Source organism: Pseudorca crassidens, chromosome 4, assembly GCF_039906515.1.
Source record: "Pseudorca crassidens isolate mPseCra1 chromosome 4, mPseCra1.hap1, whole genome shotgun sequence".
NCBI classification, from domain to species: Eukaryota; Metazoa; Chordata; class Mammalia; order Artiodactyla; family Delphinidae; genus Pseudorca; species Pseudorca crassidens.
This window is the reverse complement of record NC_090299.1, coordinates 66,564,642-66,591,728: the sequence shown is the minus strand read 5'-3', so window position 1 is coordinate 66,591,728 and position 27,087 is coordinate 66,564,642. Positions and strand designations below refer to the sequence as shown.

The 27,087-nt window shown below is 39.1% G+C and overlaps 1 protein-coding gene across 7 annotated transcripts in view; it reads right to left on the bottom strand.

Annotated features, from left to right (window-relative positions):
• The window catches only part of GRXCR1 (glutaredoxin and cysteine rich domain containing 1), a 304,414-nt gene that overhangs the window by 174,364 nt on the left and 102,963 nt on the right, over positions 1–27,087 (bottom strand). Inside the window, exon 6 of one of the 7 annotated variants that reach the window (XR_010942968.1) lies at positions 4,244–7,337. The exons of the other annotated variants lie outside the window; for them this stretch is intronic. The gene's annotated coding sequence lies outside the window, so the exon portion shown is untranslated. Of the gene's footprint in view, positions 1–4,243; positions 7,338–27,087 lie in introns of those variants that run through there. 7 annotated transcript variants of the gene reach the window in all.

Here is a 27,087-nt window from a genome sequence, read left to right as displayed (position 1 = left end):
AGCACTGAGCTGATCTATGCTGATCTCCCTGTGCAGCTGCTTCCCACTAGCTATCTACTTTACACTTGGTAGTGTATGTATGTCCATGCCACTCTCTCACTTCGTCACAGCTTACCCTTCCCCCTCCCCGTGTCCCCCTCCTCAAGTCCATTCTCTACGTCTGCATCTTTATTCCTGTCCTGCTCCTAGGTTCTTCAGAACTAATTTTCTTTTTTGGAGATTCCATATATATGCATTAGCATACACTATTTGTTTTTCTCTTTCTGACTTAACTTCACCCTGTATGACAGACTCTAGGTCCATCCACCTCACTACAAATAATTTCCTTTCTTTTCACAGCTGAGTAATATTCCATTGTATATATGTGACACGTCTTCTTTATCCATTCATCAGTCAATGGACACTTAGGTTGCTTTCATGACCTGGCTATTGTAAATAGAGCTGCAATGAATGTTGTGGTACATAACTCTTTTTGAATTATGGTTTTCTCAGGGTATATGCCCAGTAGTGGGATTGCTGGGTCATATGGTAGTTATATTTTTACTTTTTAAGGAACCTCCATACTGTTCTCATAGGAGCTGTATCAATTTACATTCCCACCAACAATGCAAGAGGGCTCCCTTTTCTCCACACCCTCTCCAGCACTTATTGTTTGTAGAATTTTTGATGATGGCCATTCTGACTGGTGTGAGATTATATCTCATTGTAGTTTTGATTTGCATTTCTCTAATGATTAGTGATGTTGAGCATCATTTCATGTGTTTGTTGGCAATCTGTATATCTTCTTTGGAGATATGTCTATGTCTAGGTATTCTGCCCATTTTTGGAATGGGTTGTTTCTTTTTTTTGGTATTGAGCTGCATGAGCTGCTTGTAAATTTTGGAGATTAATCCTTTGTCAGTTGCTTCATTTGCAAATATTTTCTCCCATTCTAAGGGCTGTCTTTTTGTCTTGTTTATGGTTTCCTTCCATGTGCAAAACCTTTGAAGTTTCATTGAGTGCCATTTGTTTATTTTTGTTTTTATTTCCATTTCTCTAGGAGGTGGGTCAAAAAGGAACTTGCTGTGATTTATGTCATAGAGTGTTCTGCCTATGTTTTCCTCTAAGAGTTTGATAGTTTCTGGCCTTACATTTAGGTCTTTAATCCATTTTGAGTTTATTTTTGTGTATGGTGTTAGGGAGTGTTCTAATTTCATTCTTTTACATGTAGCTGTCCAGTTTTCCCAGCACACCTTATTGAAGAGGCTGTCTTTTCTCTATTGTATATTCTTGCCTCCTTTATCAAAAATAAGGTGACCATATGTGCGTGGGTTTATCTCTGGGCTTTCTATCCTGTTCCATTGATCTATATTTCTGTTTTTGTGCCAGTACCATACTGTCTTGATTACTGTAGCTTTGTAGTACAGTCTGAAGTCAGGGAGCCTGATTCCTCCAGCTCCGTTTTTCTTTCTCAACATTGCTTCAGCTATTCGGGGTCTTTTGTGTTTCCATACAAATTGTGAAATTTTTTGTTCTAGTTCTGTGAAAAATGACACTGGTAGTTTGATAGGGATTGCATTGAATCTGTAGATTGCTTTGTGTAGTAGAGTCATTTTCACAATGTTGATTCTTCCAATCCAAGAACATGGTATATCTCTCCATCTGTTTGCATCATCTTTAATTTCTTTCATCAGTGTCTTATAACTTTCTGCAAACAGGTCTTTTGTCTCCTTAGGTAGGTTTATTCCTAGGTATTTTATTCTTTTTGTTGCAATGGTAAATGGGAGTGTTTCCTTAATTTCTCTTTCAGATTTTTCATCATTAGGGTATAGGAATGCAAGATATTTCTGTGCATTAATTTTGTATCCTGCTACTTTACCAAATTCATTGATTAGCTCTCGTAATTTTCTGGTAGCATTTTTAGGATTCTGTAGGTATAGTATCATGTCATCTGCAGTGACAGCTTTATTTCTTCTTTTCCAACTTGGATTCCTTTTATTTCTTTTTCTTGTCTGATTGCTGTGGCTAAAACTTCCAAAACTAGGTTGAATAATAGTGGTGAGAGTGGACAACCTTCTCTTGTTCCTGATCTTGGAGGAAATGGTGTCAGTTTTTCACCATTGAGAACGATGTTGGCTGTGGGTTTGTCATATATGGCCTTTATTAGGTTGAGGTAAGTTCCCTCTATGCCTTCTTTCTGGAGGGTTTTTTTTATCATAAATAGGTGTTGAATTTTGTCAAAAACTTTAACTGCATCTATTGAGGTGATCATATGGTTTTTAACCTTCAATTTGTTAATATGGTGTATCACACTGATTGTGGTTTATTACATTTGAGTATAATTGAAGAATCCTTGCATTCCTGGGATAAACCCCACTTTATCATGGTGTCTGATCCTTTTAATGTGCTGTTGGATTCTGTTTGGTACTTTGTGTTAATGATTTTTGCATCTATGTTCATCAGTGATATTGGCCTGTAGTTTTCTTTCTTTGTGACATCTTTGTCTGGTTTTGGTATCAGGGTGAAGGTGGCCTCGCAGAATGAGCTGGGAGTGTTACTCTCTCTGCTATATTTTGGAAGAGTTTGAGAAGGATAGGTATTAGATCTTCTCTAAATGTTTGACAGAATTTGCCTGTGAAGCCATCTGGTCCTGGGCTTTTGTTTGTTGGAAGATTTTTAATCACAGTCTCAATTTCAGTCCTTGTGATTGGTCTGTTTATATTTTCTGTTTCTTCCTGGTTCAGTCTCAGAAGGTTGTGCTTTTCTAAGAATTTGTCCACTTCTTCCAGGTTGTCCATTTTATTGGCATATAGTTGCTTGTAGTAATCTGTCATGATCCTTTGTATTTCTGCAGTGTCAGTTGTTACTTCTCCTTTTTCATTTCTAATTCTATTGATTTGAGTCTTCTCCCTTTTTTTCTTGAGGAGTCTGGCTAATGGTTTATCAATTTTGTCTATTGATAAAAGAACCAGCTTTGTTTTATTCATCTTTGCTATCATTTCCTTCATTTCTTTTTCATTTATTTGTGATCTGATCTTTATGATTTCTTTCCTTCTGCTAACTTTGAGGTATTTTGTTCTTCTTTCTCTAATTGCTTTAAGTGTAAGGTTAGGTCGTTTATTTGAGATGTTCTTGTTTCTTGAGGTAGGATTGTATTGCTATAAACTTCCCTCTGAGAACTGCTTTTGCTGCATGCCATAGGTTTTGGGTCATCATGTTTTCATTGTCATTTGTTTCTAGGTATTTTTAAATTTCCTCTTTGATTTCTTCAGTGGTCTCTTGGTTATTTAATAGTGTATTGTTTAGCCTCCATGTGCTTGTGTTTTTTACAGATTTTTTCCTGTAATTGATATCTAGTATCATAGCCTTGTGTTCGGAAAAGATACTTGATACGATTTCAATTTTCTTAAATTTACCTAGGCTTGATTTGTGACCCAAGATATGATCTATCCTGGAAAATGTTCCATGAACACTTGAGAAGAAAGTGTAATATCCTGTTTTTGGATGGAATGTCCTATAAATATCAATTAAGTCTATCTTGCTTAATGTATCAGTTAAAGCTGTGTGTCCTTATTTATTTTCATTTTGGATAATCTGTCCATTGGTGAAAGTGGGGTGTTAAAGTCCCCTACTATGATTGTGTTGGTCAACTTCCCCTTTTAGGGCTGTTAGCATTTGCCTTATGTATTGAGGTGCTCCTATGTTGGGTGCATAAATATTTACAATTGTTATATCTTCTTCTTGGATTGATCCCTTGATCATTATGTAGTGTCCTTCTTTGTCTCTTGTAACAGTCTTTATTTTAAAGTCTATTTTGTCTGATATGAGAATTGCTACTCCAGCTCTCTTTTGATTTCCATTTGCATGGAATGTCTTTTTCCATCCCCTCACTTTCAGTCTGTATGTGTCCCTAGGTCTGAAGTGGGTCTCTTGTAGACAGCATATATATGGGTCTTGTTTTTGTATCCATTCAGCCAGTCTATGTCTTTTGGTTGGAGCCTTTAATCCATTTACATTTAAGGTAGTTATAGATATGTATGTTCCTATTACCATTTTCTTAATTGTTTTGGGTTTGTTATTGTACGTCTTTTCCTTCTCTTGTGTCTCCTGCCTAAAGAAGTTCCTTTTGCATTTGTTATAAAGCTGGTTTGGTGATGCTGAATTCTCTTAGCTTTTGCTTGTCTGTAAAGGTTTTAATTTCTCCGTCGAATCTGAATGAGATCCTTGCTGGGCAGAGTAATCTTGGTTGTAGTTTTTCCCCTTTCATCACTTTAAATGTGTCCTGCCACTCCCTTCTGGCCTGCAGAGTTTCTGCTGAAAGATCAGCTGTTAACCTTATGGGCATTCCCTTCTATGTTATTTGTTGTTTCTCCCTTGCTGCTTTTAATATGTTTTCTTTGTATTTCATTTTTGATAGTTTGATTAATATATGTGTCTTGGCATGTTTGTCCTTGGATTTATCCTGTATGGGACTCCCTGTGCTTCCTGGACTTCCTTTCCCATATTAGGGAAGTTTTCAACTATAATCTCTTCAAATATTTTCTCAGTCCCCTTATTTTTCTCTACTTCTTCTGGGACCCCTATAATTCAAACGTTGGTGAGTTTAATCTTGTCCCAGAGGTCTCTGAGACTGTCCTCAATTATTTTCATTCTTTTTTCGTTATTCTGCTCTGCAGTAGTTATTTCCACTATTTTATCTTTCAGGTCACTTATCCTTTCTTCTGCCTCAGTTATTCTGCTATTGATTCCTTCTAGAGAATTTTTAATTTCATTTATTGTGTTTCTCATCATTGTTTGTTTGCTCTTTAGTTCTTCTAGGTCCTTGTTAAATGGTTCTTGTATTTTCTCCATTCTATTTCAAAGACTTTGGATCATCTTTACTATCATTACTCTGAATTCTTTTTCAGGTAGACTGCCTATTTCCTCTTCATTTGTTTGGTCTGGTGGGTTTTCACCTTGCTCCTTCATCTGCTGTGTGTTTCTCTGTGTTCTCATTTTGCTTAACTTACTGTGTTTGGGGTCTCCTTTTCATAGGCTGCAGGTTCGTAGTTCCCATTGTTTTTGGTGTCTGCCTGCAGTGGCTAAGGCTCGTTCAGTGGGTTGTGTAGGCTTCCTGGTGCAGCGGACTGGTGCCTGTGTTCTGGTGGATGAGACTGGATATTGTCTTTCTGATGGGCAGGACCACATCCAGTAGTGTATTTTGGGGTGTCTGTGACCTTTTTATGATTTTAGGCAGGGTCTCTACTAATGGGTGGGGTTGTGTTCCTGTCTTGCTAGTTCTTTATCATAGGGTGTCCAGCACTGTAGCTTGCTGGTTGTTGAGTGGAGGTGGGTGTTAGCATTTAGATGGAGATCTCTGGGAGAACTTTCGCCCTTTTTTTTTTTTTAACATCTTTATTGGAGTATAATTGCTTTACAATGGTTTGTTAGTTTCTGCCTTAAAACAAAGTGAATCTGCTATATATATACATATATCCCCATTTGCTGTTTGATATTAAGTGGAGCTGGGTGGTCTCTGGTGGACCAATGTCCTGAACTTGGCTCTCCCACCTCAGAGGCTCAGGCCTGACACCCGGATGAGCACCAAGACCCTGTCAGCCACACGGCTCAGAAGAAAAGGGAGAAAAAAAAAGACAGAACGAAAAAATAAATAAATAAAATAAAATAGTTACTAAAATTAAAAATTATTAAAAATAAAAATAATTTAAAAGTAATTTTAAAAAAAAGAAAGAAGAGAGCAACCAAGCCAAAAAACAAATCCACCAATGATAATAAACGCTAAAAACTATAATAAAACAAACAACAACAACAAAAAAACAGACAGTCAGAATGCTAGGACAAATGGTAAAAGCAAAGCTATATGGACAAAATCACACAAAGAAGCATACACATACACAGTCACAAAAAGAGAAAAAGAAAAAATATATATATATTTTTTTAAAAAAAGGAAGACAGTAACCAAATCAATAAACAAAACTACCAATGATAAATAAACTCTAAATACTAAACTAAAATAAACATAAAACTAGAAACAAATTAGATGCAGAAAGCAAACCCCAAGTCTACAGTTGCTCCCAAAGTCCACCGCCTCAATTTTGGGATGATTCATTGTCTATTCAGGTATTCCACAGATGCAGGGTACATCAAGTAGATTGTGGAGATTTAATCCGCTGCTCCTGAGGCTGCTGGGAGAGACTTCCCTTTTTCTTCTTTGTTTGCACAGCTCCCTCGGTTCAGCTTTGGATTTGGCCCTGCCTCTGCGTGCAGGTCACCTGAGGTTGTCTGTTCTTTGCTCAGACAGGACGGGGTTAAAGGAGCAGCTGCTTCGGGGACTCTGGCTCACTCAGGCGGGGGGGAGGGAGGGGTATGGATGCGGGGCAAGCCTGCAGTAGCAGAGGTCACTGTGACGTTGCACCAGCCTGAAGCGTGTCGTGTGTTCTCCTGGGGAAGTTGTCCTTGGATCACGGTGCCCTGGCAGTGGTGGGCTGCACAGGCTCCCGGGAGGGGAGGTGTGGATAGTGACCTGTGCTTGCACACAGGCTTCTTGGTGGCTGTAGCAGCAGCCTTAGCATCTCATGCCCGTCTCTTGTGTCCACGCTGATAGCCGCGGCTCACGCCCATTTCTGGAACTCATTTAGATGGCGCTTTGAATCCCCTCTCCTCGCTCACCCCAAAGCAATTGTCTCTTGCCTCTTAGGCAGTTTTAGACCTTTTCCCGGACTCCCTCCTGGCTAGCTGTGGTGCACTAGCCCCCTTCAGGCTGTGTTCATGCAGCCAACCCCAGTCCTCTCCCTGGGATCTGACCTCCGAAGCCCAAGCCTCAGCTCTCAGCCCCCACCCACCCTCGTGGGTGAGCAGACAAGCCTCTCGGGCTGGTGAGTGCTGGTTGGCACCGATCCTCTGTGCGGGAATCTCTCCGCTTTGCCCTCTGCACCCTTGTTGCTGCTCTCTCCATGGCTCCAAAGCTTCCCACCAGCTACCCCTCATCTCTGCCAGTGAAGGGGCTTCCTAGTGTGTGGAAACTTTTCCTCCTTCACAGCTCCCTCCCAGAGGTGCAGGTCCCATCCCTATTCTTTTGTCTCTGTTTTTTCTTTTGCCCTACCCAGGTACGTGGGGAGTTTCTTGCCTTTAGGGAAGTCTGAGGTCTTCTGCCAGTGTTAGGTAGGTGTTCTGTAGGAGTTGTTCCACAGCAGATGTATTTCTGATGTATTTGTGGGGAAGAAGGTGATCTCCATGTCTTACTCCTCCGCCACCTTGAAGGTCTCTCGGATTTCAGTTTTAAGAAAGTAATCAAGATATTTGGACAGAGGCATCTTCATTACTTTCTGTCATTTCACTTACACAACTGGATTCTCTACCTAAGTGGAAGGTATCCTCAAATCAGATAATGTCTATAATGAATGTCTCCTCCTTCTTATATGCCACTTTTTGGAGTGACATATAAGAAGACTTCATTCAGGAACTAATAAATATCAGAGCCCTCTTTAGAGTTTCCTGTTGAATGCTGGCTCTACTCAGACTGAATTGGGAGACACTGTAAACAGAATAAAAGATAAAGAGAAGGGGAGAATATGTCTACTGTCCTTAATACAGCCATCTTTATGGCTGCCTAGATGCCTGAAGCCCTCAAGAGATGACTCTTTATTCACTCACTCATTAAACAAATATATATTAAATGTTTACTATGTGTCAGGCACTATTCTTGGCACTGAAGATACAAGATGTAAGAAAAAAACACCAGTCAGCCTGGCTGTGTGCTCTTCTCCCACAGGATCCAGGTCTCCTGGTAAAGACACAGTGGAGGCAGAGTTGGATTTAACCAGGGCTGCAGTTTAGCCAATGAACACAAGGAAGCCAAAACAAGAGAGACAAGGAATTGGAAGTGGGTGCAAGAGAGTGATTTTAATAATTACCTAGAATTAGGCTTGATATGGAGAGACTAAGGACATGAGGTGGGGTGAGAAACAGTGAAAAGTGCCCATGTAGATGGCAAGCTTGACCATGACTCTGCTGCCCTATAGTGACTACAGTGACCATCTCCAAAGCCAGGAACCTTAGGCCCCTGAGCATTTTTAAATTTTATTTTGTTCTGAAATAATTATTGACTCCCAGGAAGTTGCAAAAACACCCCTGTGTACACTTTACCTCACTTCTGCCAATGGTGACATCTTTTGTAACTGTAATAAGATACTCATGAACATTCTTAGGGTATTGGGTGCCTCGTGATTAGACTAAATTCAGTGAAATAGAGGAGGATGCATAGAAAGAGGCAGCACACACGCAGTGGTATTCATAAACTTGTCCACTCCTTCATTTGTATCCAGTGCACGGACTTTGAGCTCATGAAGGACTTTGGGCCAGACACACTCAGATTCAAAACCAAGCTGCACTTTTCATTGGCTTTGCCATCTTGAGCAGATTATTATGTAGTTTAAGGCCAAAAATGAATGCTCAATATCACGTGCTGCTTTTTTATGTATGTAACTGATAAAACCAGGAGGGTCTCCAATGGCCCGACAGCAAGTCTCCCTTTCCCGTCTATTTCTGTGAGTAAGGTTGCCTACCCAGACAACACTTTCCATCAAAGGACCTAGGCAGAGGATACTTATCCCTGAATATCGAGTTTCAGTTCCAAGTCCTAAGAAATATTCAAGCCAAGTCACATCCCCTCCTGGAAACCATGGGTCACTCCACCCTCCTGATTCTATAAAGCCTGCCCCCCACAGCCCCTGGTTGTTCATTCTGCTCCTGAGCACAAACCTGCGTGACCCTGCATAGCCACATACAATGTCTTCCTCCCCTCACTGTGGATATATGCAACTATTGAACTGCTATCAATCTCATCTGTCCACTATCAAGTGGCTTGTATTCAGCCATTCCCATCCCCATAGCCCTAGTGCAGGAATCCCTCCCTCACCAACAGGGTGAATAGGAGGTGACCAAAACATATGCATCACCTCTCTTGTCTTTTAATCTATGCAACGTGAATTAAAATCAGATCAATTATCTTGCACAGTCTCTGGAACAAATATTCCCTTACTCTTCCTGAAGATGGGGGCCTCAGATTTCAAGAACCACTTTCTTCACAGTGACTTACCTGTCCTTTCTTTAAACACTTACAGCAATTATAGCATTTATTACTCTAACAAAAGGTACATTATCTTTTCATGTGTATTCATCCTTACTGCCACTCCCAAAATTGTAAGAGAAAAAAGTATATCTTACACTTCTTTCCTATGCCTCAAAACACTTTATGTGTGTTTGTGACCATAGTAGATGCTCAAGAAATAAAAATAGCATTTACTGAGTGCTTACCAGAGGTCAGGCCCTAAGCTAAGAGTCTTGCTACATCCTTCACGATGAATGAGATAAGTGTTTTACTTACCTATTGCTGCATAGCAAACTACCCCAAACATAGTGGGTTAAAGCAACGACAATTTTATTATGTTTCATGATTTTGTGTGTAAGAAATTTAGTCATGACTTGGAGAGGTGAAATTCTACATCATGTCGATGACAGTCACTTGGTGTTATCTGGCTGCCAGATGGACTGATCTAGAGGACCCAAGATGACCTTGCTTTCATGTCTAGTGCCGCAGTGGAGATGGCTAGAAGGCTGGGCTCATCTGAGACTGTCAACTGCAGTGCTTGGTGCACTCTGGGTAATAAGACTACGGCATGGAGGCATAAGGTTCCAAGAGCAAGTGTTCCCTGAGCAAGATGGCAGCTGCAGGACCTTTATGACCTAGGCTTGGAAGTCACATGGCATCACCTCAGTGTACTCTATTGGTCAAGCAGTCACAAGCCCACGCATTTCAAGGAGAGGGGACACAGACCCAACCTGTTGATGGGAGGTATGTCATAGAATTTGGGGCCAGTTTTAAAGCCACTACAGATATTATCTCAACTCTAAAAAGGAGTAAACTTAGACTAACAGAGGGATTGAAAACTTGCCATACAGCAAGGAGCAGGGCAACTGTAGTGACACCTGGACAGGGTATCCATCAATCACAGTCCAAGGTAGGAGCCCTGAAGGCACCTGTATTACTTAGTTAATTAAGATACTCTATGTTGAAATCTTTTAATGTTCTTCAAAGAACTTCCAGTATATAAAGAGAGAGCTGCTTCCTATAGCCCATGTATTCCTTAGACAGATACTCCCACAAGTCAGAGAAGATAGTTTACAGTAGAGGGGAAATTTATCACTTTGCCAGAGCTAGGATATGGTTATGACACATTTACAGGAGTGATTGAAATGATTTGGGATGATGTGTCTAAGTCGTGTCACATTACCAAAGATTATGAAGCATCCTAAAAGAAGACTGATTTAGAGGCAATACAGCTAATGTGGTTGCTGCTGAAACTTGCTTTGAATTTGCACTGTGTGTGCCTTGAAAAGCAAAAAGCTACTATAATCTGACTTTTCCAGAAAATGTTTAATTATCATGTTGAATATTAGTTCATTTAATACATGCCCCTATGGCTAAAGTGTGTGTGTGTGTTTGTGTGTGTGTGTGTGTGTTCATGTGCACGTGTGTTTCTCATGGGAGGTGAGACTATTAGAGACAGTATTAGCACATTACTTTGAACACATTACTTTGTACAGAAATGATCCTATCTGTGGGAGATTCTGACAAGGGAAGTAACTTAGAGGGAAAGTGACAAGATGGTAGAGGCAAAAAATGCAAAAGATGGTGGCACAGGGACTTATGTTCCTGATGAGAAATTCGTTGAAGAATCAAGAGGCATAGTAATGAGGCAGGGTGATGTCGTGAGGAAGCAACGGAACATCCTAAAGGCCAAGGCTGGCATCCCAGACCAGACACTTCACAGCTGGCTGAAATCTGAACTGAACCAACTGCCAAATGTATCTGAGCCCCTTTCCTTATATGTAAAGTGGAGGTGATAATACCAAAGTAAAGTACTGCTGCAAAAATGACAGAGACTGCACTTTCTAGGTACTTAATAAATGCTGTTTGACGATGATGATTAGTAATTCTCAGTGTCCTCTGATCAACTGTAAGTTCCATGAATGGAAGAAGCAGGCATTGATTTCCCTGCTGTATCGAGAGCATCTAGCACAGGGCAGGGCGCCTATTAAGAATCTCATTGCTATTTGATATATAATGCATGAAGGAACGAAAAATTGGGACAGTAGTAGACAACAGCAAAAACTAATGGGGTTAGGGAAGAGATACTGTGGCAGCACCTCCAGGTGAATAAGAACATGGGCTTTGGAAAGAGACCTGGCTTTGAATATCAGCGATGCCTCTTAACAGCTACAGGCTTTTGTGGGGATCATAATCCCTCCCTAATGGGTTGTGGGGATGAAATGAAGAGCTGTATGCGAAGGGCCCTGCACTGGGCACGCACAGAGTATACACTTCAACACTGACTGTTGCTATTAATGTCGTTAATAATCTGGGTTAGTGCACCCTTTCCCATTCCTTGGCTTTCCTGCTCACTGGGAGTCCAGTGGACTTGTGCCAACTAGAACAAGAATTTGGTGAGCCTGCTAGCTTTCATAAGCATTCTGCAGACCTACAGATCTGTGCTTTTTTTTTTTTTCTGCTTTAAATGTTCTGGCTCTAGGTTCATGCTAATTCTGTTGATTGCTTTAATGTGACTTAACTCAGTGAGGACGCTTAGCACCGCAGGAGAATGGATATAAAGCCCCACACTACAATTATCAAAGCATGCTATTTTAATCCAAAATACGATGATTCACACTTTACTCCACCTCCCCCGAGCAGTTGACACGTATGCTTATTTGATTTAATTTTATTTTTTTGTTCTCTGTAATGGCTTGTCTCCATTAATTATACACTAAGCCCATTTCTCCCCACACTAGCTGCAACATTTCAGTGTTCTCATCACAAAATGTCAAACTCAAAATGTATTCTGTAATTCAAAGATATGAATTATTGCATGGTCCTCTGAGCTCTGTAACGAAATGTGTTTGTAGTGTTTCTTATTACACCGAAACTTGGCTTTTTCCATTATCTTTCTTTTTACTGATAAATTACAAAAGCAATACATGCTCTGGTCTACACATCGATTGCTGAAGCCAAAGAAGGTGTTCTCTCCCACTATTGTTTTTCTTAAATGCACTCTAGATTTTAAGAGTTTCATTCAAATGTTAAGTCTGATTCAATCAATACTCTGTCTCTTTTCCTTCCTTAATAAAAATAAAATACGGCAATACTATCTTAAAGGAATATTGTAGGGAATCCTTTTTCTATGAGCTTTCTGAAAATAAGTACATGAATAGGATATTTGCAAAAGAAAAACACAAGTGGCCAAGAAACACAAGAAACAACGTTCACCTTTACTGTGGTAGGGGAGGAAAGATTCCTTTTCCTACTAGCCTCCTAGGTTCTCCAGCTGGGGCTCTATAACTGGCCGGACAAAGACAGATTAATAGGAGAAAAGCATAAAAGTTTATTTAATATAAATTTTACCTGACATGGGAACCTTCATAAGGAAATGAAAATCCAAAGAAATGGTTAAACCTGAGCGTTTTAATACGAGGTCTGATGAAGGAAGTCATGGAAAGATATGATAGGACAAAGGGTGATGAGCTAAGGTAATAAACTGGGAGAACCTTAGCAAGGCTGTGTGCTCACATTCCTATTGGTGTCCCTCATCTTTGGAGATACGGGTATTCGTTTCCTCCAGTATAGGGAGGGCACCACTCACAAGAGGGTTTTATGACCTGCTCAGGGGAGAAGGGGAAGGTCAGAGAGTCCTTCCAGGACCTGCAGTTTTCCTATATTCTTTCAAGTTAAAATATTAAGTATGCCATATTTTGGGGCAGTATGTTCTGAACCCCATCACTACCAAATAAATACTAATATAACCAGCATCTATCTATTGCTTCCTGTATACAAGGTCTGTTCTAGGAGCCTTGCATGTATTGATTCTTTTTTTTTTTTTTTTTTTTTTTGCGGTACGCGGGCCTCTCACTGTTGGGGCCTCTCCCGTTGCGGAGCACAGGCTCCGGATGCGCAGGCTCAGCGGCCATGGCTCACGGGCCCAGCTGCTCTGCGGCATGTGGGATCCTCCCGGACCGGGGCACGAATCCGTGTCCCCTGCATCGGCAGGCGGACTCTCAACCACTGCGCCACCAGGGAAGCCCATGTATTGATTCTTAATTCTCACAACCATCCTATAAAGAGATACCCCTGGGATTCAAGCACAGATAAACTGGAGCCCATGCTACTATGCACAAAGACATGCCAATAAAGCAACATGAAATAGTAAATTTCACCTATCAGATTGACCAAAGATTTTTGTTCACATTTCTCAATGTTGATAAAAACGTAGTAAAACAAGCTTCCCCATGAAGCGATGTGAAAATACAGATTGGTGCATCCTTTGTATAAACTAATTAAGAGCCTGAATAAGTTCATACCCTTTAGTCCATTCATTATACTTCTAGAAGTCTACCCTTAAGAAAATATTAAGAAATGAAATGAAAATCTCATGGTGTTTATGGAGATCTTGGTGTCAGACTGCTTGGACTGGATTTGATCCCTACCAGTTGCCAGTGTGTGGTCTTGGAAACTAGCTTCCCCACGTCTCAGCTTCCTCAACTATAAAATGAATGTCATAATAGTACCCATCTCTAAGGCCTGTTGGAAGGATTCATATCCTTAGTACATATAAAGTGGTTAGAAAGGTACCTGACACTCAGTTGGTGCTATACAAATGCCAGATTATGAACCAAGGTATATATTGCAGGACTATTTATAACAGAAAAAAAATTGTGAACACCTAAATGCCCTAAAATTTATAAATAGTTAAATACATTGGCTATTTAAAAATATTTCCGAATATCTATTGATAAAATAAGAAAATGTTTATAAAGTAGCATTTACATGCAGGGAAAAGAAAACAAAATTTTATAGAGAGTAAATTCCTCAATTACATACATAGGTATATTTGTGTGCTTATATGAATAAAATATTTTTGAAAGAAAATGTACCAACAATTTTAAGTACTGAAGATTTTGTTGTTGGTTGAACATAGATATATGCCTATTTCTTTTGTCTTCTACAGGTCCAGCAATACTTCTGACACTGTAAAACTAGTGCACAGAATCAAGAATTCATTTCTCTACCTTCAAGTTGTAAAGTGAACTTACATAAGTATTTGAGCTAAACTAGGAGACATTCCCCTACACACAGCATCGTACTACTGTCTCTGTAGGATGATGTGCAGGCATTTCCCTTCTTCCCTGAGGGGACGAAGAACGAGGTCATCACCTTTGAGTGAGGCAGGCCAATCAGGCACTTTAGACAGAGCTAACTTTTCGAGTCCTCTGTTAACCATTTCACCTTGAAAATGATTTAGGCCTAAAATCTGGGAGAGGAAGAGAAAGGATAGCACTCTTCCTCACGTGATTCAGAAAGCCACTGTGGTCTGTACTACAAACTGAAAGATGGGGGAAGAAGGCAGTGCAACGACCAAAACTGGCAATGTTTTGATGAAGGAAAATAGGCGATGTGTTACTGGAGCTTGAATTTAACTGTAAAAAAATCTATGCACTTAAGGATTTAACACAACAGAGTAAATCTGAAGGACAGATGGCAGTGAAGGACAGTGTCATTCATTAAATATCCACTTTATAACTCAAATTTCAGGACATATCATGAAATTTTAATGTCTTCTTATAACACCATCACTTGAATTTGACAGTATTTCGGTTCTTATCACAAGAACGGTTGTCATTTCCTGGCTGAAATACTTAATAAGTTATAAAATTTTCTCCTCAATCTTTGGCAGAGTTATTTCAATTCTAACTTGACCACCTGTATTTTACAATATTACTAACAGCATTCCGTAAATATCACTCAAAGTTTTATATGAAGGTGGCAGAATGCAAATTCTAAAAAGCATATAAACCTGCAAAACATAACTAAGCCGTCAGGAAAAAAAAACTGTTGGCAACATATACAGGAAACTCATTTTGCAATCAACCTGGGTCTTATCAAGGTTCTGTTTGCTCTACATATATTGATGAAGGAGGAATCTCAGAGGTGATCGGGGTTATTTACTAAGTAATCACCCACTATCCTGTGGTTGAGTACGTGGCTTTAGCTAGAGTCAATAGAAAAGGAACCCCAGCGACTCAATAAGTAAGCCTGTTTTATCTACAGATGATGCGAAAAGAAAATGCGAAAAGAAAAGTACCAATCAATCCAACACAAAATAAATACTTGGGCAACTGGTTTCTGTTTGTCTTTAGAACATGAAAACTCCAATTATTCAGTCTTGCCCAGAGAGATGGAAAGAAGACATCTGTGGTTTACAGAAAGAAGCAAGAGTTTGGTGAACAAAAAGAGGACTGATGTCTCTTCCCTTAGCACTACAGTGGAAGTTACAATGAAAGACAAAAAGAAAGGGACAACTGCCCAATTGGCCTGGTGGTTGGTAGCAAAGTGGTCCTACATTACCTTGGGAAATCCATCTCTGTCCAGCATCTGGTGACCAGATCTGTAAACTAAAAATCCTGACTTTTTAAAAACAGCACATACAAGTTTTTCTTTTAACAACAGTGATCTATCAGAGAATAAAAATTAACTGTAATTCCCAACAGCAAAAAAAACTATTGCTGATCTGATCTACCTCCTCCCAGGCTTTTTCTATGCACAAACCCTTTTAGAGACAACATGCTACCTCGGTGTACTAGGTAGCCTGCACATTTATGCCACAATTTTAGTTAGAATTTAATGTATTCATTGGATTGTTAAGAGCATGGCCTTCGGAATGAGACAAACCTGGATTAAAATCCAGTAGTTTGGAACAACATACATTAAAACTCTCCACGGTTTACTTTCCTCAATCATAAAAATGCCGAAAATCATATTTTCTTGGAGCTCAAGATTCAGTGAAGATTTGGTGAAACAATGTACTTAGAGCACTGAATATAAGATAGGTCATATATTAAGCCCTAAATTAATAATAGTTTTTTTGAAATTTTATATGTGTTTTAAAATTAGCAATGTAAACAACTAGACTGTTAATCTGTACCAAACTTGGATTCTGGTACCTCTAGTCAAGCACATTGTCACCCAACATATACATGGACCAAGGATTGCTAATACACACTTCCTCAGCATTTCCAGGCTCATTAGTTGACAAAAGGAGAAACTCAGTCTCAAACCAGTTGGCACTATTAGAAAATAAATTTTAAAACAACCCATCATTTTAAAAACAGATACCAAATAAATACACCTTTATTTACAGATGCCCTACTTACTTACTGTGACCTACAAAGATATGGCATTCACACGGTAGGTAGGGAACCTAGGTTTGAATCTCCCAGGCCAATCACTTAACTTCATTTGATCTCAATTTACTCATCTGTAAAATATTAAGTAAAGCTTAGACCGTCTGGCACTAGGTAATTTATAAGTAAAATCAGCATCGTACAGAGCTTTGTGGGATTCATATCCTGAGAAGCACTGACTTAAAGAGTGCCTTACTACCCCCACGAGACTGAGCACTAGGTCTACAAAGATGGCCTCCCCTATCTCCACGCTGCCATCCACAGCCTGTCTCTCTCAGTTGCTATGCAGATGGCTGCAACAATTCCAGATATCCCCAATAGACGTAATTCAGTGAAGAACAGGGGCATTTCTTCCCATGAATATCCTTTTATTAGCAAAGAACACCTTTTCCAGAAGCCCTCACCAGACTTCTCTCAGATCGCACTGGCTGGGATTGAGTTGCATTCCTGTGCTGAAACTCGTCACTGACAAGAGCAAAGAGACCACCAAGAGTGACCCAGACTAATAATGGCTCATCCTTAGGCATATGGGAGAGTGGGAAACTTGAACAAATTGAGGTGGGGGCTGTCTGCCAGAAAAATGAAGTAGGGGATGGGAGAAGGAGGCAAGGAGAATGGCTGCTATAAGCAACCCACAAAATCTGCCACCAAATTATAATTTCTCAGTAATACCTGCCATATGTTAAGCACACACTGTGTACAGACACTTGCTTTGTGTTGATTATAATTCTCATAACAATCCACTCCAGTCTGGCTTTTGTCCCTATCACTCCAATGCAAGTGCACTTGTTTTGAGTCGCTGTGAACAAACCTAAAGGCCACGTCTCTATCCTCATTTACCTCTCAGCAGCAATAGATACAAATAACCCCTTCCTAGACATAAAACATTGTCTTGTGTTTTTCTGTCTGCAAGCTACTCCTTTTCGAACTCTTCAGCTGATTCTTTCTTTTGAATATGACATCTAAATGTTGGAGTGCCCCAGGTCTCCTAATCTCTGTTCATTCTTTCTCCCTGAGTCCTCTTCCGGGCCTATGGCTTTAAATATCAACAAAGCTAATGATTCCCAAATTTATATCTCCAGCCCAGAGCTTTGCCCTGAGCTCTAGTTTGTATATTGTACTTCTTATTCTTAGATACCTCTTTGATATCCCTACTTGGAGCCTAAAATACAACTTAAACTTAACATATGCAAAAGGGAACTCTCAGTTTCTTTGCCCAAACCAGTTTCTTCCCAAGTCTTACACCATTTGATTGGTTCTTCCCATCAAACCAAAAACCTAAGACTTATCCCAGACTTCTCTCTTAAACCCGTCAAATTCAATCCATCAGCAAGTTTTGACATTTCTTCCTCTACAATACATCCCCAATCCATCACTTCCATTTCCATTGTTACTTCACTAGTCCTGGCCACCATCATCTCGTACCTAGAATAGCTTCCTAACTGTTCTTCCTGTTACCATTCTTAACATCTATCCCATAGTCCTTTTTTTTTTTTTTTTTGGCTGTGCCGCTTGTGGGATCTTAGTTCCCCAACCAGGGATTGAACCCGGGCCCTCGGCAGTGAAAGCGCCAAGTACTAACCACTGGACCACCAGGGAATTCCCCCATAGTCCATTGTCTACACAGCAGTCAACTTTTTGAAATACAAATCGAACCATGTCATTACATTTCTTAAAAGTTTCCAATGACTTACAATGCCCTTAGAGACAATCCAAATCCTTACTATGGTTGAAATGCATTACGTCGTGATCCGGCCCCTGCCTTCCTCTAGACCCATCTTCTGTCTGTACTTAAAACACTCCACATTCTCACCTACTTTAAGTCCTTTGTACTTCTACTCCCTGTCCATAGAATGCACTTGCCCTGACCCCTCACAAGGCTAGTGCCAGTTTGTCATTCAGGTCATCCTCAATCTCACATCCTCAGAGGCACCTTCCCCGATCACCAGGTGTGATGCTGGGCTGCCCCATCAGCCAGGGCATTCTTACCACATTATCCTAATGTGTATCCTACATAACACTTAAGACTATCAGAGCTGTTTAATTACATACTGTTTGTCTTCCCCAGCTAGAAGGCAAGCTTCATGAGGACAGGGACTTTGAGTATCTTATTCAGCATTGTATCCCAACATTTAGAATAGTGCCTAGCACAGAGTAGCTGCTCAGCAAATTTCTGGAGTGAATAAATGATGCACTAGAAGGTTAATATTTTTATCCCCAAAGCACAGATGTTGAAATTGAGAATCAAAGAGGTTTAAAAAAATTTGTCCGAGGTCCTCTAGCTTGTTGCAGGAAAATCCACATTTTAACACTTAATGTCATCAAACTTAGCCAGTGTTCCTTCCACTACTTCACTGAGAATTTAAGTAACTTGTTTAGAACCAACATTAACATACTTTTCTGACTACGCTATCATTTTCTTAACGTGATAAAAGTTTGAATGTTGCAAAATTGGTAGTAGCAACAACTGATTATAGGACCTGCAACACTGAGGTTAATAAACCTGTTGAGACAAGAATTCCAGGACTTCAATCAAATGTTATCACTGAGCAAATAGAGGTCAAATGGAATGGTATTGTATGCTGAGGATCATGTGAAATTTTACAAAAACACTATCAAAGCACTATGAAATTTAAGACTTTTTTAAACTGGAAGTCCCAACTTGAGCCCAAATTATTGGAGTGTTTTTCTTGTTTATAAATCATATTTTGATTTTATAAAGCATATTCTTTATCTCCTTATGTCTATAAAGTTTCCTTTTATTCCTTCCAAGACAGGGGGGAGGGGAGGGGGGCTGGTTACAAAAGTCTAGTCCATCAAGGCGCGTATTTACTGCCCACATTTGCCACAGCTGAGGGCCATGACTGCTCTGAGGCCAAAAAGCCTGTTGTAACTTATGATCCTTTCAAGTCTTAAAAAGAAATATCAGTTGAATTCAGTGCAAATCTGAGAGTCCAGAAGCACATCCACTGTTGCCTTCAAGATGAGAAAGAACCTTGGGGAAAACTAAAATTCACTGGGAACACTGACATATCAGAAGGAAGCTAATAATGTCGGGATGCCCTGCTAGTCAACAGTCCTCTGGGTTTCCTTAAGTTGTTCCAAAACATATTACTGTTCTCAGCTGGGCATTAGAGAGCCACACGATCGAACTGGCTCTGCTTCCAGTGACTCAAATGTGGATTTCATGGATAGCAAAATGCTCAGCATGGTGCAAAGCTCTGGTTCCCAGTGAAAGGAAGGTCGACATTGGATTTGCCACAATGCTTCACTCTTTGCCTCCTTGGGTGTCTCCAAACATCTGATGTGGCAGCGCTGAGCCTTCCAAACATCCAGCTTTATAAACATCGTGCATCTCCTTTTGTGTGTCATCAGGTTTTTTTTTTTAATTTTTATTGGAATATAGCTGCTTTACAGTGTTGTGTTACTTTCTGCTGTACAGTAAATTGAATCAGTTATATGTATACATATCCCCTTTTTTGGATTTCCTTCCCAGATCATTGAATAGAGCTCCCTGTGCTATACAGTAGGTTCTCATTAGTTATCTATTTTATACATAGTGTTGTATATATCTTTAAATACCACATATATGCTCTCAACTCAGTGGAGTCCAGACTTGTATATCCAACTGCTTTCTTGACAACACCATCAGAATGTTTAATTTGTATCTCAGAACAAAACTCTTTTACAGATGTAGAAAATAAACTTACAGTTACAGGGGGGGATAAACTGGAAGATTGGGACTGACATATACACACTACTATATATAAAATAGATAACTAATAAGGACCTACTGTATAGCACAGGGAACTCTACTCAATACTCTGTAATGACTTATATGGGGAAAAAATCTGAAAAAGAGTGGATATACGTATATGTACAACTGCTTCACTTTGCTGTACACCCGAAATTAACACATTGTAAATCAACTATACCCCAATAAAAATTTTTTTAAAAAACCCAAAACTCTGGCTCTCTCCACCCCAAATGTGTTCTTCCTCCAATCTTCCCACCTCAGTAAATTGTTCCACCATTCACCTAACTGCTCATTCCAAAACCTAGAAGCTATCTTTTATTCCTTTCTTTCACTCATGTCCCATATCCAATCCAACAGCAGCCCTGTCAAACTACCCCTTCAAAATCTACCCCAAATGTGTCCATTGTTCACCATCTTCATTGCTGCCACCTTAGTCCAAGCCAATATTATCTCCCATCTGGACCATAAAATAATTTCTTCTCCACAATCCATTCTGTACCATTCTGTAAACAGCAGAGTTCTGTTTGTTTTTTTACTTGAATTTGATCCTGCTATTTTCCTGATTAAAATAAGTGAAAGTGTTGGTGTAATGGTGAGCAGTGGTCACATTCTGAATACATTTTAAAGGCATAGATGGCACGACTGCTATTGGATGGGAAGTGCTTCCCATTACCCTTAGAATAATATCCAAGCTCTTGGTCAGGGTTCAAAATCCCTGAATGAACTGGCTTCTATCCACCTCTTCATTCTTATTCCACACTGCTCTCTCCCTCCATCACCCAGTTCAATCCACACTGACCCTAGTTCTCTTCATGAAAATGCAAGCCTCTGAGCCTCTGTATTTGCTCTTCTTTCCGCCTGGGAAGCTCTGTCTCCGAATCTTTGCATATCACTCTGGCGTTGGCTCAGATGTCATTTTGCATAAGCCTTTCCTTTACCACCCAAGCAGAAGTAGGTCCCCAGTCAGTGACATCTCACACTGTTAGTATGTTTATAGAACTTATTTTTGCTTCATACTTTGTTAATTTTTGTCTCCTTGTTAATAATGGGGGAAGAACTTGACTTAACTTGTTCCCTGCAGTGTCTTCCTTGAGTGTAGAAAAGTGCCTGACACCTAGAAGATGCTCAATAAACACGTGTTGTGCTATTAAGTTAGTAAGTTTAAGAGAATATTTTAATGTCATTTTTGTTGAGGATGCAGGTTAGCTGTTCTTCTTGTCATCTGCTGAGGGTATTCACTGGTGCGAATAAGTCATTTAATGATTGAATTTCACATTTAACAATTGCAGGCAGAAGTGATGTCCATTTGTAGCTGGGACTTTGCTAAACTTAATCTCAACTGCCTCAGACGGACAGATTCCCCTGTGCAGTGATGAACAGAACCATAAAGCACCCAAAATAGGAAATGGAGTCCTTGATGTCAAAAGTAATGGTGATTATATGAGAGATAAAACTCTAATATCTATACTTGAGAGAGATTAGGCCGACGTGAAATGCAGCCGCATTATACTACTTGCTTTACACTTCCATACATACCCCAACACAAGGTCTAAGACCCTCTGTGAAATAATGTATTGTTTTCATTTGATAACTGCTAGTGGCGACGATGACCAATATTTTACATATACCCATCAGGTCTAAACCAAATATAACAGAATGAAAGAAATTCAGAAGGATGTTTTAATTTAATTTAGTGACTGATTAGAGCCTACTTATGTAACTAATATAATTAATGGTAGCTTCGTGGCTACATTTCAGCTCAGTGAAGAATTTAGTAAGCTCTTCTCTAGGATTGGCAATAAATTTAAAATGTCAGCTTTTCTTTTGCTGAAATGCGTTGAGGGAGCCATGAACAATCCGAAGTACTTTGTGTTCTCTGTCAAGTGAAAGGACAAGTATGTACTGCTTCCTGTAGCACAACTTCTCAAATGCCAATGTGAAAAATATCCTTTTTTAAAAATTTCATTTGAAGTTAGTTAATAACAAGGCCCCCAGTCAAAGTCCAGCAGAGCAATCACCTGAGACTGTGTCCTTTGTCACAGCATTGAGAATGTGCCAAAGATGAAAAGTTTTTCTCTGAGTCTCAGTGCTCCCTGGGCATGTCAGGACTACTAAGTCAAATCAGCACATTACCAAAGTGAAAGTACAATCATGGTGTCCTAGTCCAAAAGAGATGGCAAAGAGCAAGGGCTATTGGGTTCCTCTACACAGTCTGAGAGGAATATAGAAGTATGGGTTACAGGAGCTAATGCACAAACAAAATGCATAGGCTCATGAAACCCTGGGGACAAAATGCTTTTCTTACTGGGTGGGTGTGAGAGGTAGAAAACTGCAGCCTGGGGCCAATGAGAGCCAAAACCACTCGCAAGAGAAGAAACCCTTCCAGGCCAGTTCTCGCATCTCTCCACAGTAGTCTGGGATGATCAAAGCCTGGCCTTCCACTATAGAAATCAGCAACATGAGTTCCAGTCGCCCTGGTGAAAGCATTGCAAAATCTCTGCTGGGTGAAGAGTAGATGAAAATATGTGAGCTACCTGGACGAACTGGAAAATCTACTCCTCCAACCCCTCTTCCCTCAAACTCCTAGACTGCTAGCTTCCAACCTAAAAAGATACCATGTTTTTCCAAAGCTAGTTCTTCTCTTTGTTGTTTTTTAATAATTTTTATTGTATTTATTTTATTTTTTTAGATCTAATATTTTTATTGAAATATATTTGGCATACAAGATTGTGTAAATTTAAGGTGTACAGCACAATAATTTGACACATTTATATATTGTAATGTGACTGCCATTGTAGCAATAATTAGCTACACTATAACATGACACTTCTATAACATAACATCATCATTTCCTTTTAGTGGCTGGAATACTTAAGACCTAGTCTCTTAGTAAGTTTGATGATTATAATGTAACAGTGTTGGTTATATTCACTGTACTGTGCACTAGATCTCTAGATTTACTACTCATAGGTCTGTACCCTGTTTAAGGGTTGTTTATGTTGTTTAAACATCTGTCCTATCCCATTTATTATTGTCTCTAATAAATGAAATAGAGACTAAGAAAACAATAGGAAAGATCAATGAAATTAAAGCCTGGTTCTTTGAAAAGATAAAATGGATAAATCTTTAGCTAGACTCATCAAAAAAAAGGGAAGGGCCCAAATCAATAAAATCAGAAATGAAAAAGGAGAAGTTACAACTAACACTACAGAAATACAAGGAACATAAGAGACTACTACGAGCAACTATATGCCAATAAAATGGACAACCTAGAAGAAATGGACAAATTCTTAGAAAGGTACAATCTCCCTAGACTGAACCAGGAAGAAATAGAAAATATGAACATACCAATTACCAGGACTGAAATTGAATCAGTAATTTAAAAACACTCAACCAGCAAAAGGCCAGGATCAGATGACTTCACAGGTGAATTCTACCAAACATTTAGAGAAGGGTTAACACCTATCCCTCTGAAACTATTCCAAAAAATTGCAGAGGAAGGGACACTTCCAAACTCATTCTATGAGGCCACCATCACCCTGATACCAAAACCAGACAAAGATACTACAAAAAAAGAAAATTACAGACCAATATCACTCATGAATATAGATGCAAAACTCCTCAACAAAATGCTAACAAACTGACTCCAACAGTACATTAAAAGGATCATACACCATGATCAAGTAGGATTTATCCCAGGAATGCAAGGATTTTTCAATATACGCAAATCAATCGGTGTAATATACCACATTAACAAACTGAAGAATAAAAACCATAATTATCATCTCAATAGATGCAGAAAAAGCTTTTGATAAAATTCAGCATCCATTTATGGTAAAAACTCTTCAGAAAGTAGGCACAGAGGAAACACACCTCAACATAATAAAGGCCATACATGACAAACCCACAGCTAACATCATATTCAATAGTCATTATTGTCTTTTTGAAAAAGAGGGGCAAAAAAACCCTCTCAAACCAGGAGGGTAACTAAGTACTATTTAAATGTGCTTGCTTTGGATACCAAGGGGGGAAAAGGGGGCTGGGATGAATTGGGAGATCGGGATGAACATATATACACTACTATGTATAAAGCGATAATCAATGAGAACCTACTGTATAGCACAAGGAACTCTACTCAATGCTCTGTAGTGACCTAAATGGGAAGGAAATCCAAAAAAGAGGGGGATATATGTATACATATAGCTGATTCACTTTGCTGTACAGCAGAAACTAACACAACATTGTAAAGCAACTATACTCCTATAAAAATTAATTAAAAGTCCAAAGGTGCCCAACTCATTTGGGGGTTAGTATCATTTTGCTATCAAAATCAGATAGTACAGAAGAAAAGAAAATTAGAAGCTCATTTAACTGATCGCAAAAAAAATTTATATTATAAGCATTTACATAGGTTTTATTATGTCAGGAACTTGCCTAAGCCCTGAACATATGTAATTCAAAGACAACTCCTTGACTATTATCTCCATGTTACTGATAAGGAATTCAGGCATAGAAGGGTCATATGGCTTCCCCAAGGTCATACCGCCAGCTAATTGAATCCAACAGTTCATTTGGAAAAAAAGGACCCCAAAATTGACATCATGCTCAAATGAGGTTAATCCCAGAAGCGCAAAATTAGTTACACTCCATGAAACTCATCAATGCCATTTATCTTATTAGTAGAGTGGAAAAAAGTTATATCATTATTTAAATGAGGCAAAGAGATTTTAATAAAGTTCAGGACCTATTTATCTTTTTCAAAAATCTTAGCAAACTAAGGCTAGAAGAGAACTCCCTCTCACTGGTAAACCTTATATACCAAAATCTTATAGCAAACACTACAGTTAGTGGAAAAACACAGATAGCATACCCTCCAAATTATAGAACCATACCCAATAAATGACAACTGATTGATACAGTACTAGAAGTCCTACCAATACTAAAAGGAAAGAAAAATAATTAAGAAAAAGAGAAAAATGATCACTATTTGCACTAGATGTTACCATCTCCTAATAAAACCACAGAATTATCACCAAATGAAGCAATTAGAAATAAGAAAGTTCAGAAATTTACCTGAAAATAACAACTTAAAAAATCAATAGCACTAACTTACCCCAGCAATAACCAACTAGAAAACATTACAATAGCAAAAAAAAGAAAAGGAAAAAAGCTATAAAATATCTAGTAATGAATTTAACCAAGGACACACAACATGAACACATAAGAACACACGGTATGGAGAAAACGTAAAAACCCTAATAAAGGGTATACTAGTTGATTTACAAAATTAAATAGACATTTTATTCTCTTAGGTAAGATGACTTAACATTACAAAGATATTCACTATTCCTAATTATTCTATAAATTCAATGTAATACCAATCACATTTCTAGTTGGATTTTTAAAGAATTAAATAAATTAATTTTATTATTTAATAGGAAGCCAAACTTTAAAAAGATGAAAAAAAGAAGGGCAAGCTGCCAGATATAAATACATACTTTTAACTCATAATAATAAAAGAAAGATATTGTCATAAGAACAATCATATGGACCAAAAAAACACAATAGAAAGCTCAGGGATAAACCATGTAGAGGGGACACTTTTATATAAGATAAGGATAGCATCACAAATTCATGAGGAAACAATGAATTATTTAGTAAAATGGTTTGCAAAAAGTGAATCCCAGCTTAACCCTACACACCAAAGGAATCTACGAAGGAGTAAATATCTAAAGGTGAAGAATAAAACTAGAAAGCTGATAGAATAAACTGTGGAATAGCTACAGATCTGAGGCGAAGGAAGGATTGTTTAAACAAAACTTTGAAAGCACAAACAAAGAAAAAGGAGTAATTAAGTTGCTTACGTCAAAGTGAAGAATTTCTGGTCAATAAAAGATACTATGGATAAAGTTAATATATAGCTGACAGAATGGAAGAAGATATTTGCAAAGTGTAAAACCAGCCAGGGATTAATGTTTAGAATATACAAGAAACACCTACAAATGTATAGTGAAAGGCAACAACCCAAATAGAAAAATCAGTCGGAAATATGAATATCCAATATAGAAGAAACTCAAGATGCTGACAAACAGATGACAAATCAAAACAACTGGCAATTACAGAAATACAAGTTAAGTGATTGTAGGCTGGCAAAAATTGGAAAGCTGAATAATGCTAACTATCGGCAGAGATGTTGTTAAATATGAATCTTTGTCCACTGCTGGTGAAAATACGGACCAGTGCAAACTTCCTGGAGAGCAACTGGGCACTAGTCAAAATAAATGCATGTCCCATATGACCCAGAAATACTGTACCTGGGTGTATGTCCAAAAGACATTCTCACAAAGTCCCTGAAGACACGGACAGAGTTGTTCATGACAACCCTAGAAATGATGCCAGAGTTTCCCACAGGACGTGTGACCAACAGAGAAGGCAGCTGGGCTTGAGCTATCTTGGCAGGACCCCACTCAAGAGCTCAGTTCACCTGTGACAGAATCCCACCAATAAGAGGCTAAAAGATGGCTTCTTTTGGCCAGAGTCAAGGGGGAGTGGAAAGAGAAGGGCCAGACTGGAGCTTACAGTGCAGGGAAATGTGCAGTGTCATCCTCCAAAGCCTCCCCCTCAAACCTATATGTGTGTCCCATGAGGAGTCAGTGTTCGGTCACCCACCATGGAAAGGACATTGATTGTAAATTACTGTTAGTCAGAAAAGCAGCAAAAGAAGGACATCACTGCTGACCAATTAAGGTAACTACCTCCTCTCCCTCTTCCTCCTCCTCCTTTAATGAAATGGAGAAACTGAACTTTAAGGAGAGTTTGGAGAGGAGGTATCTCAGAGCTATATCATACCCACCATCCTTGAAGCAACCAGGGCCAAGATAAAGTCCCCCTTAGGGAGGGGAGAAAATGAGGCAGTTGAAAGAGAGTCTTTAAAATGCTTTTCAGCTTTACAGTGTCCTTTCTCTACAGACCCTATGGTCTGAACATTGTTTCTCACCGCTCCCCAAAAATTAATATGTTGAAATCCGAACACCACAGGCAATGGTATTAAGAGGTGG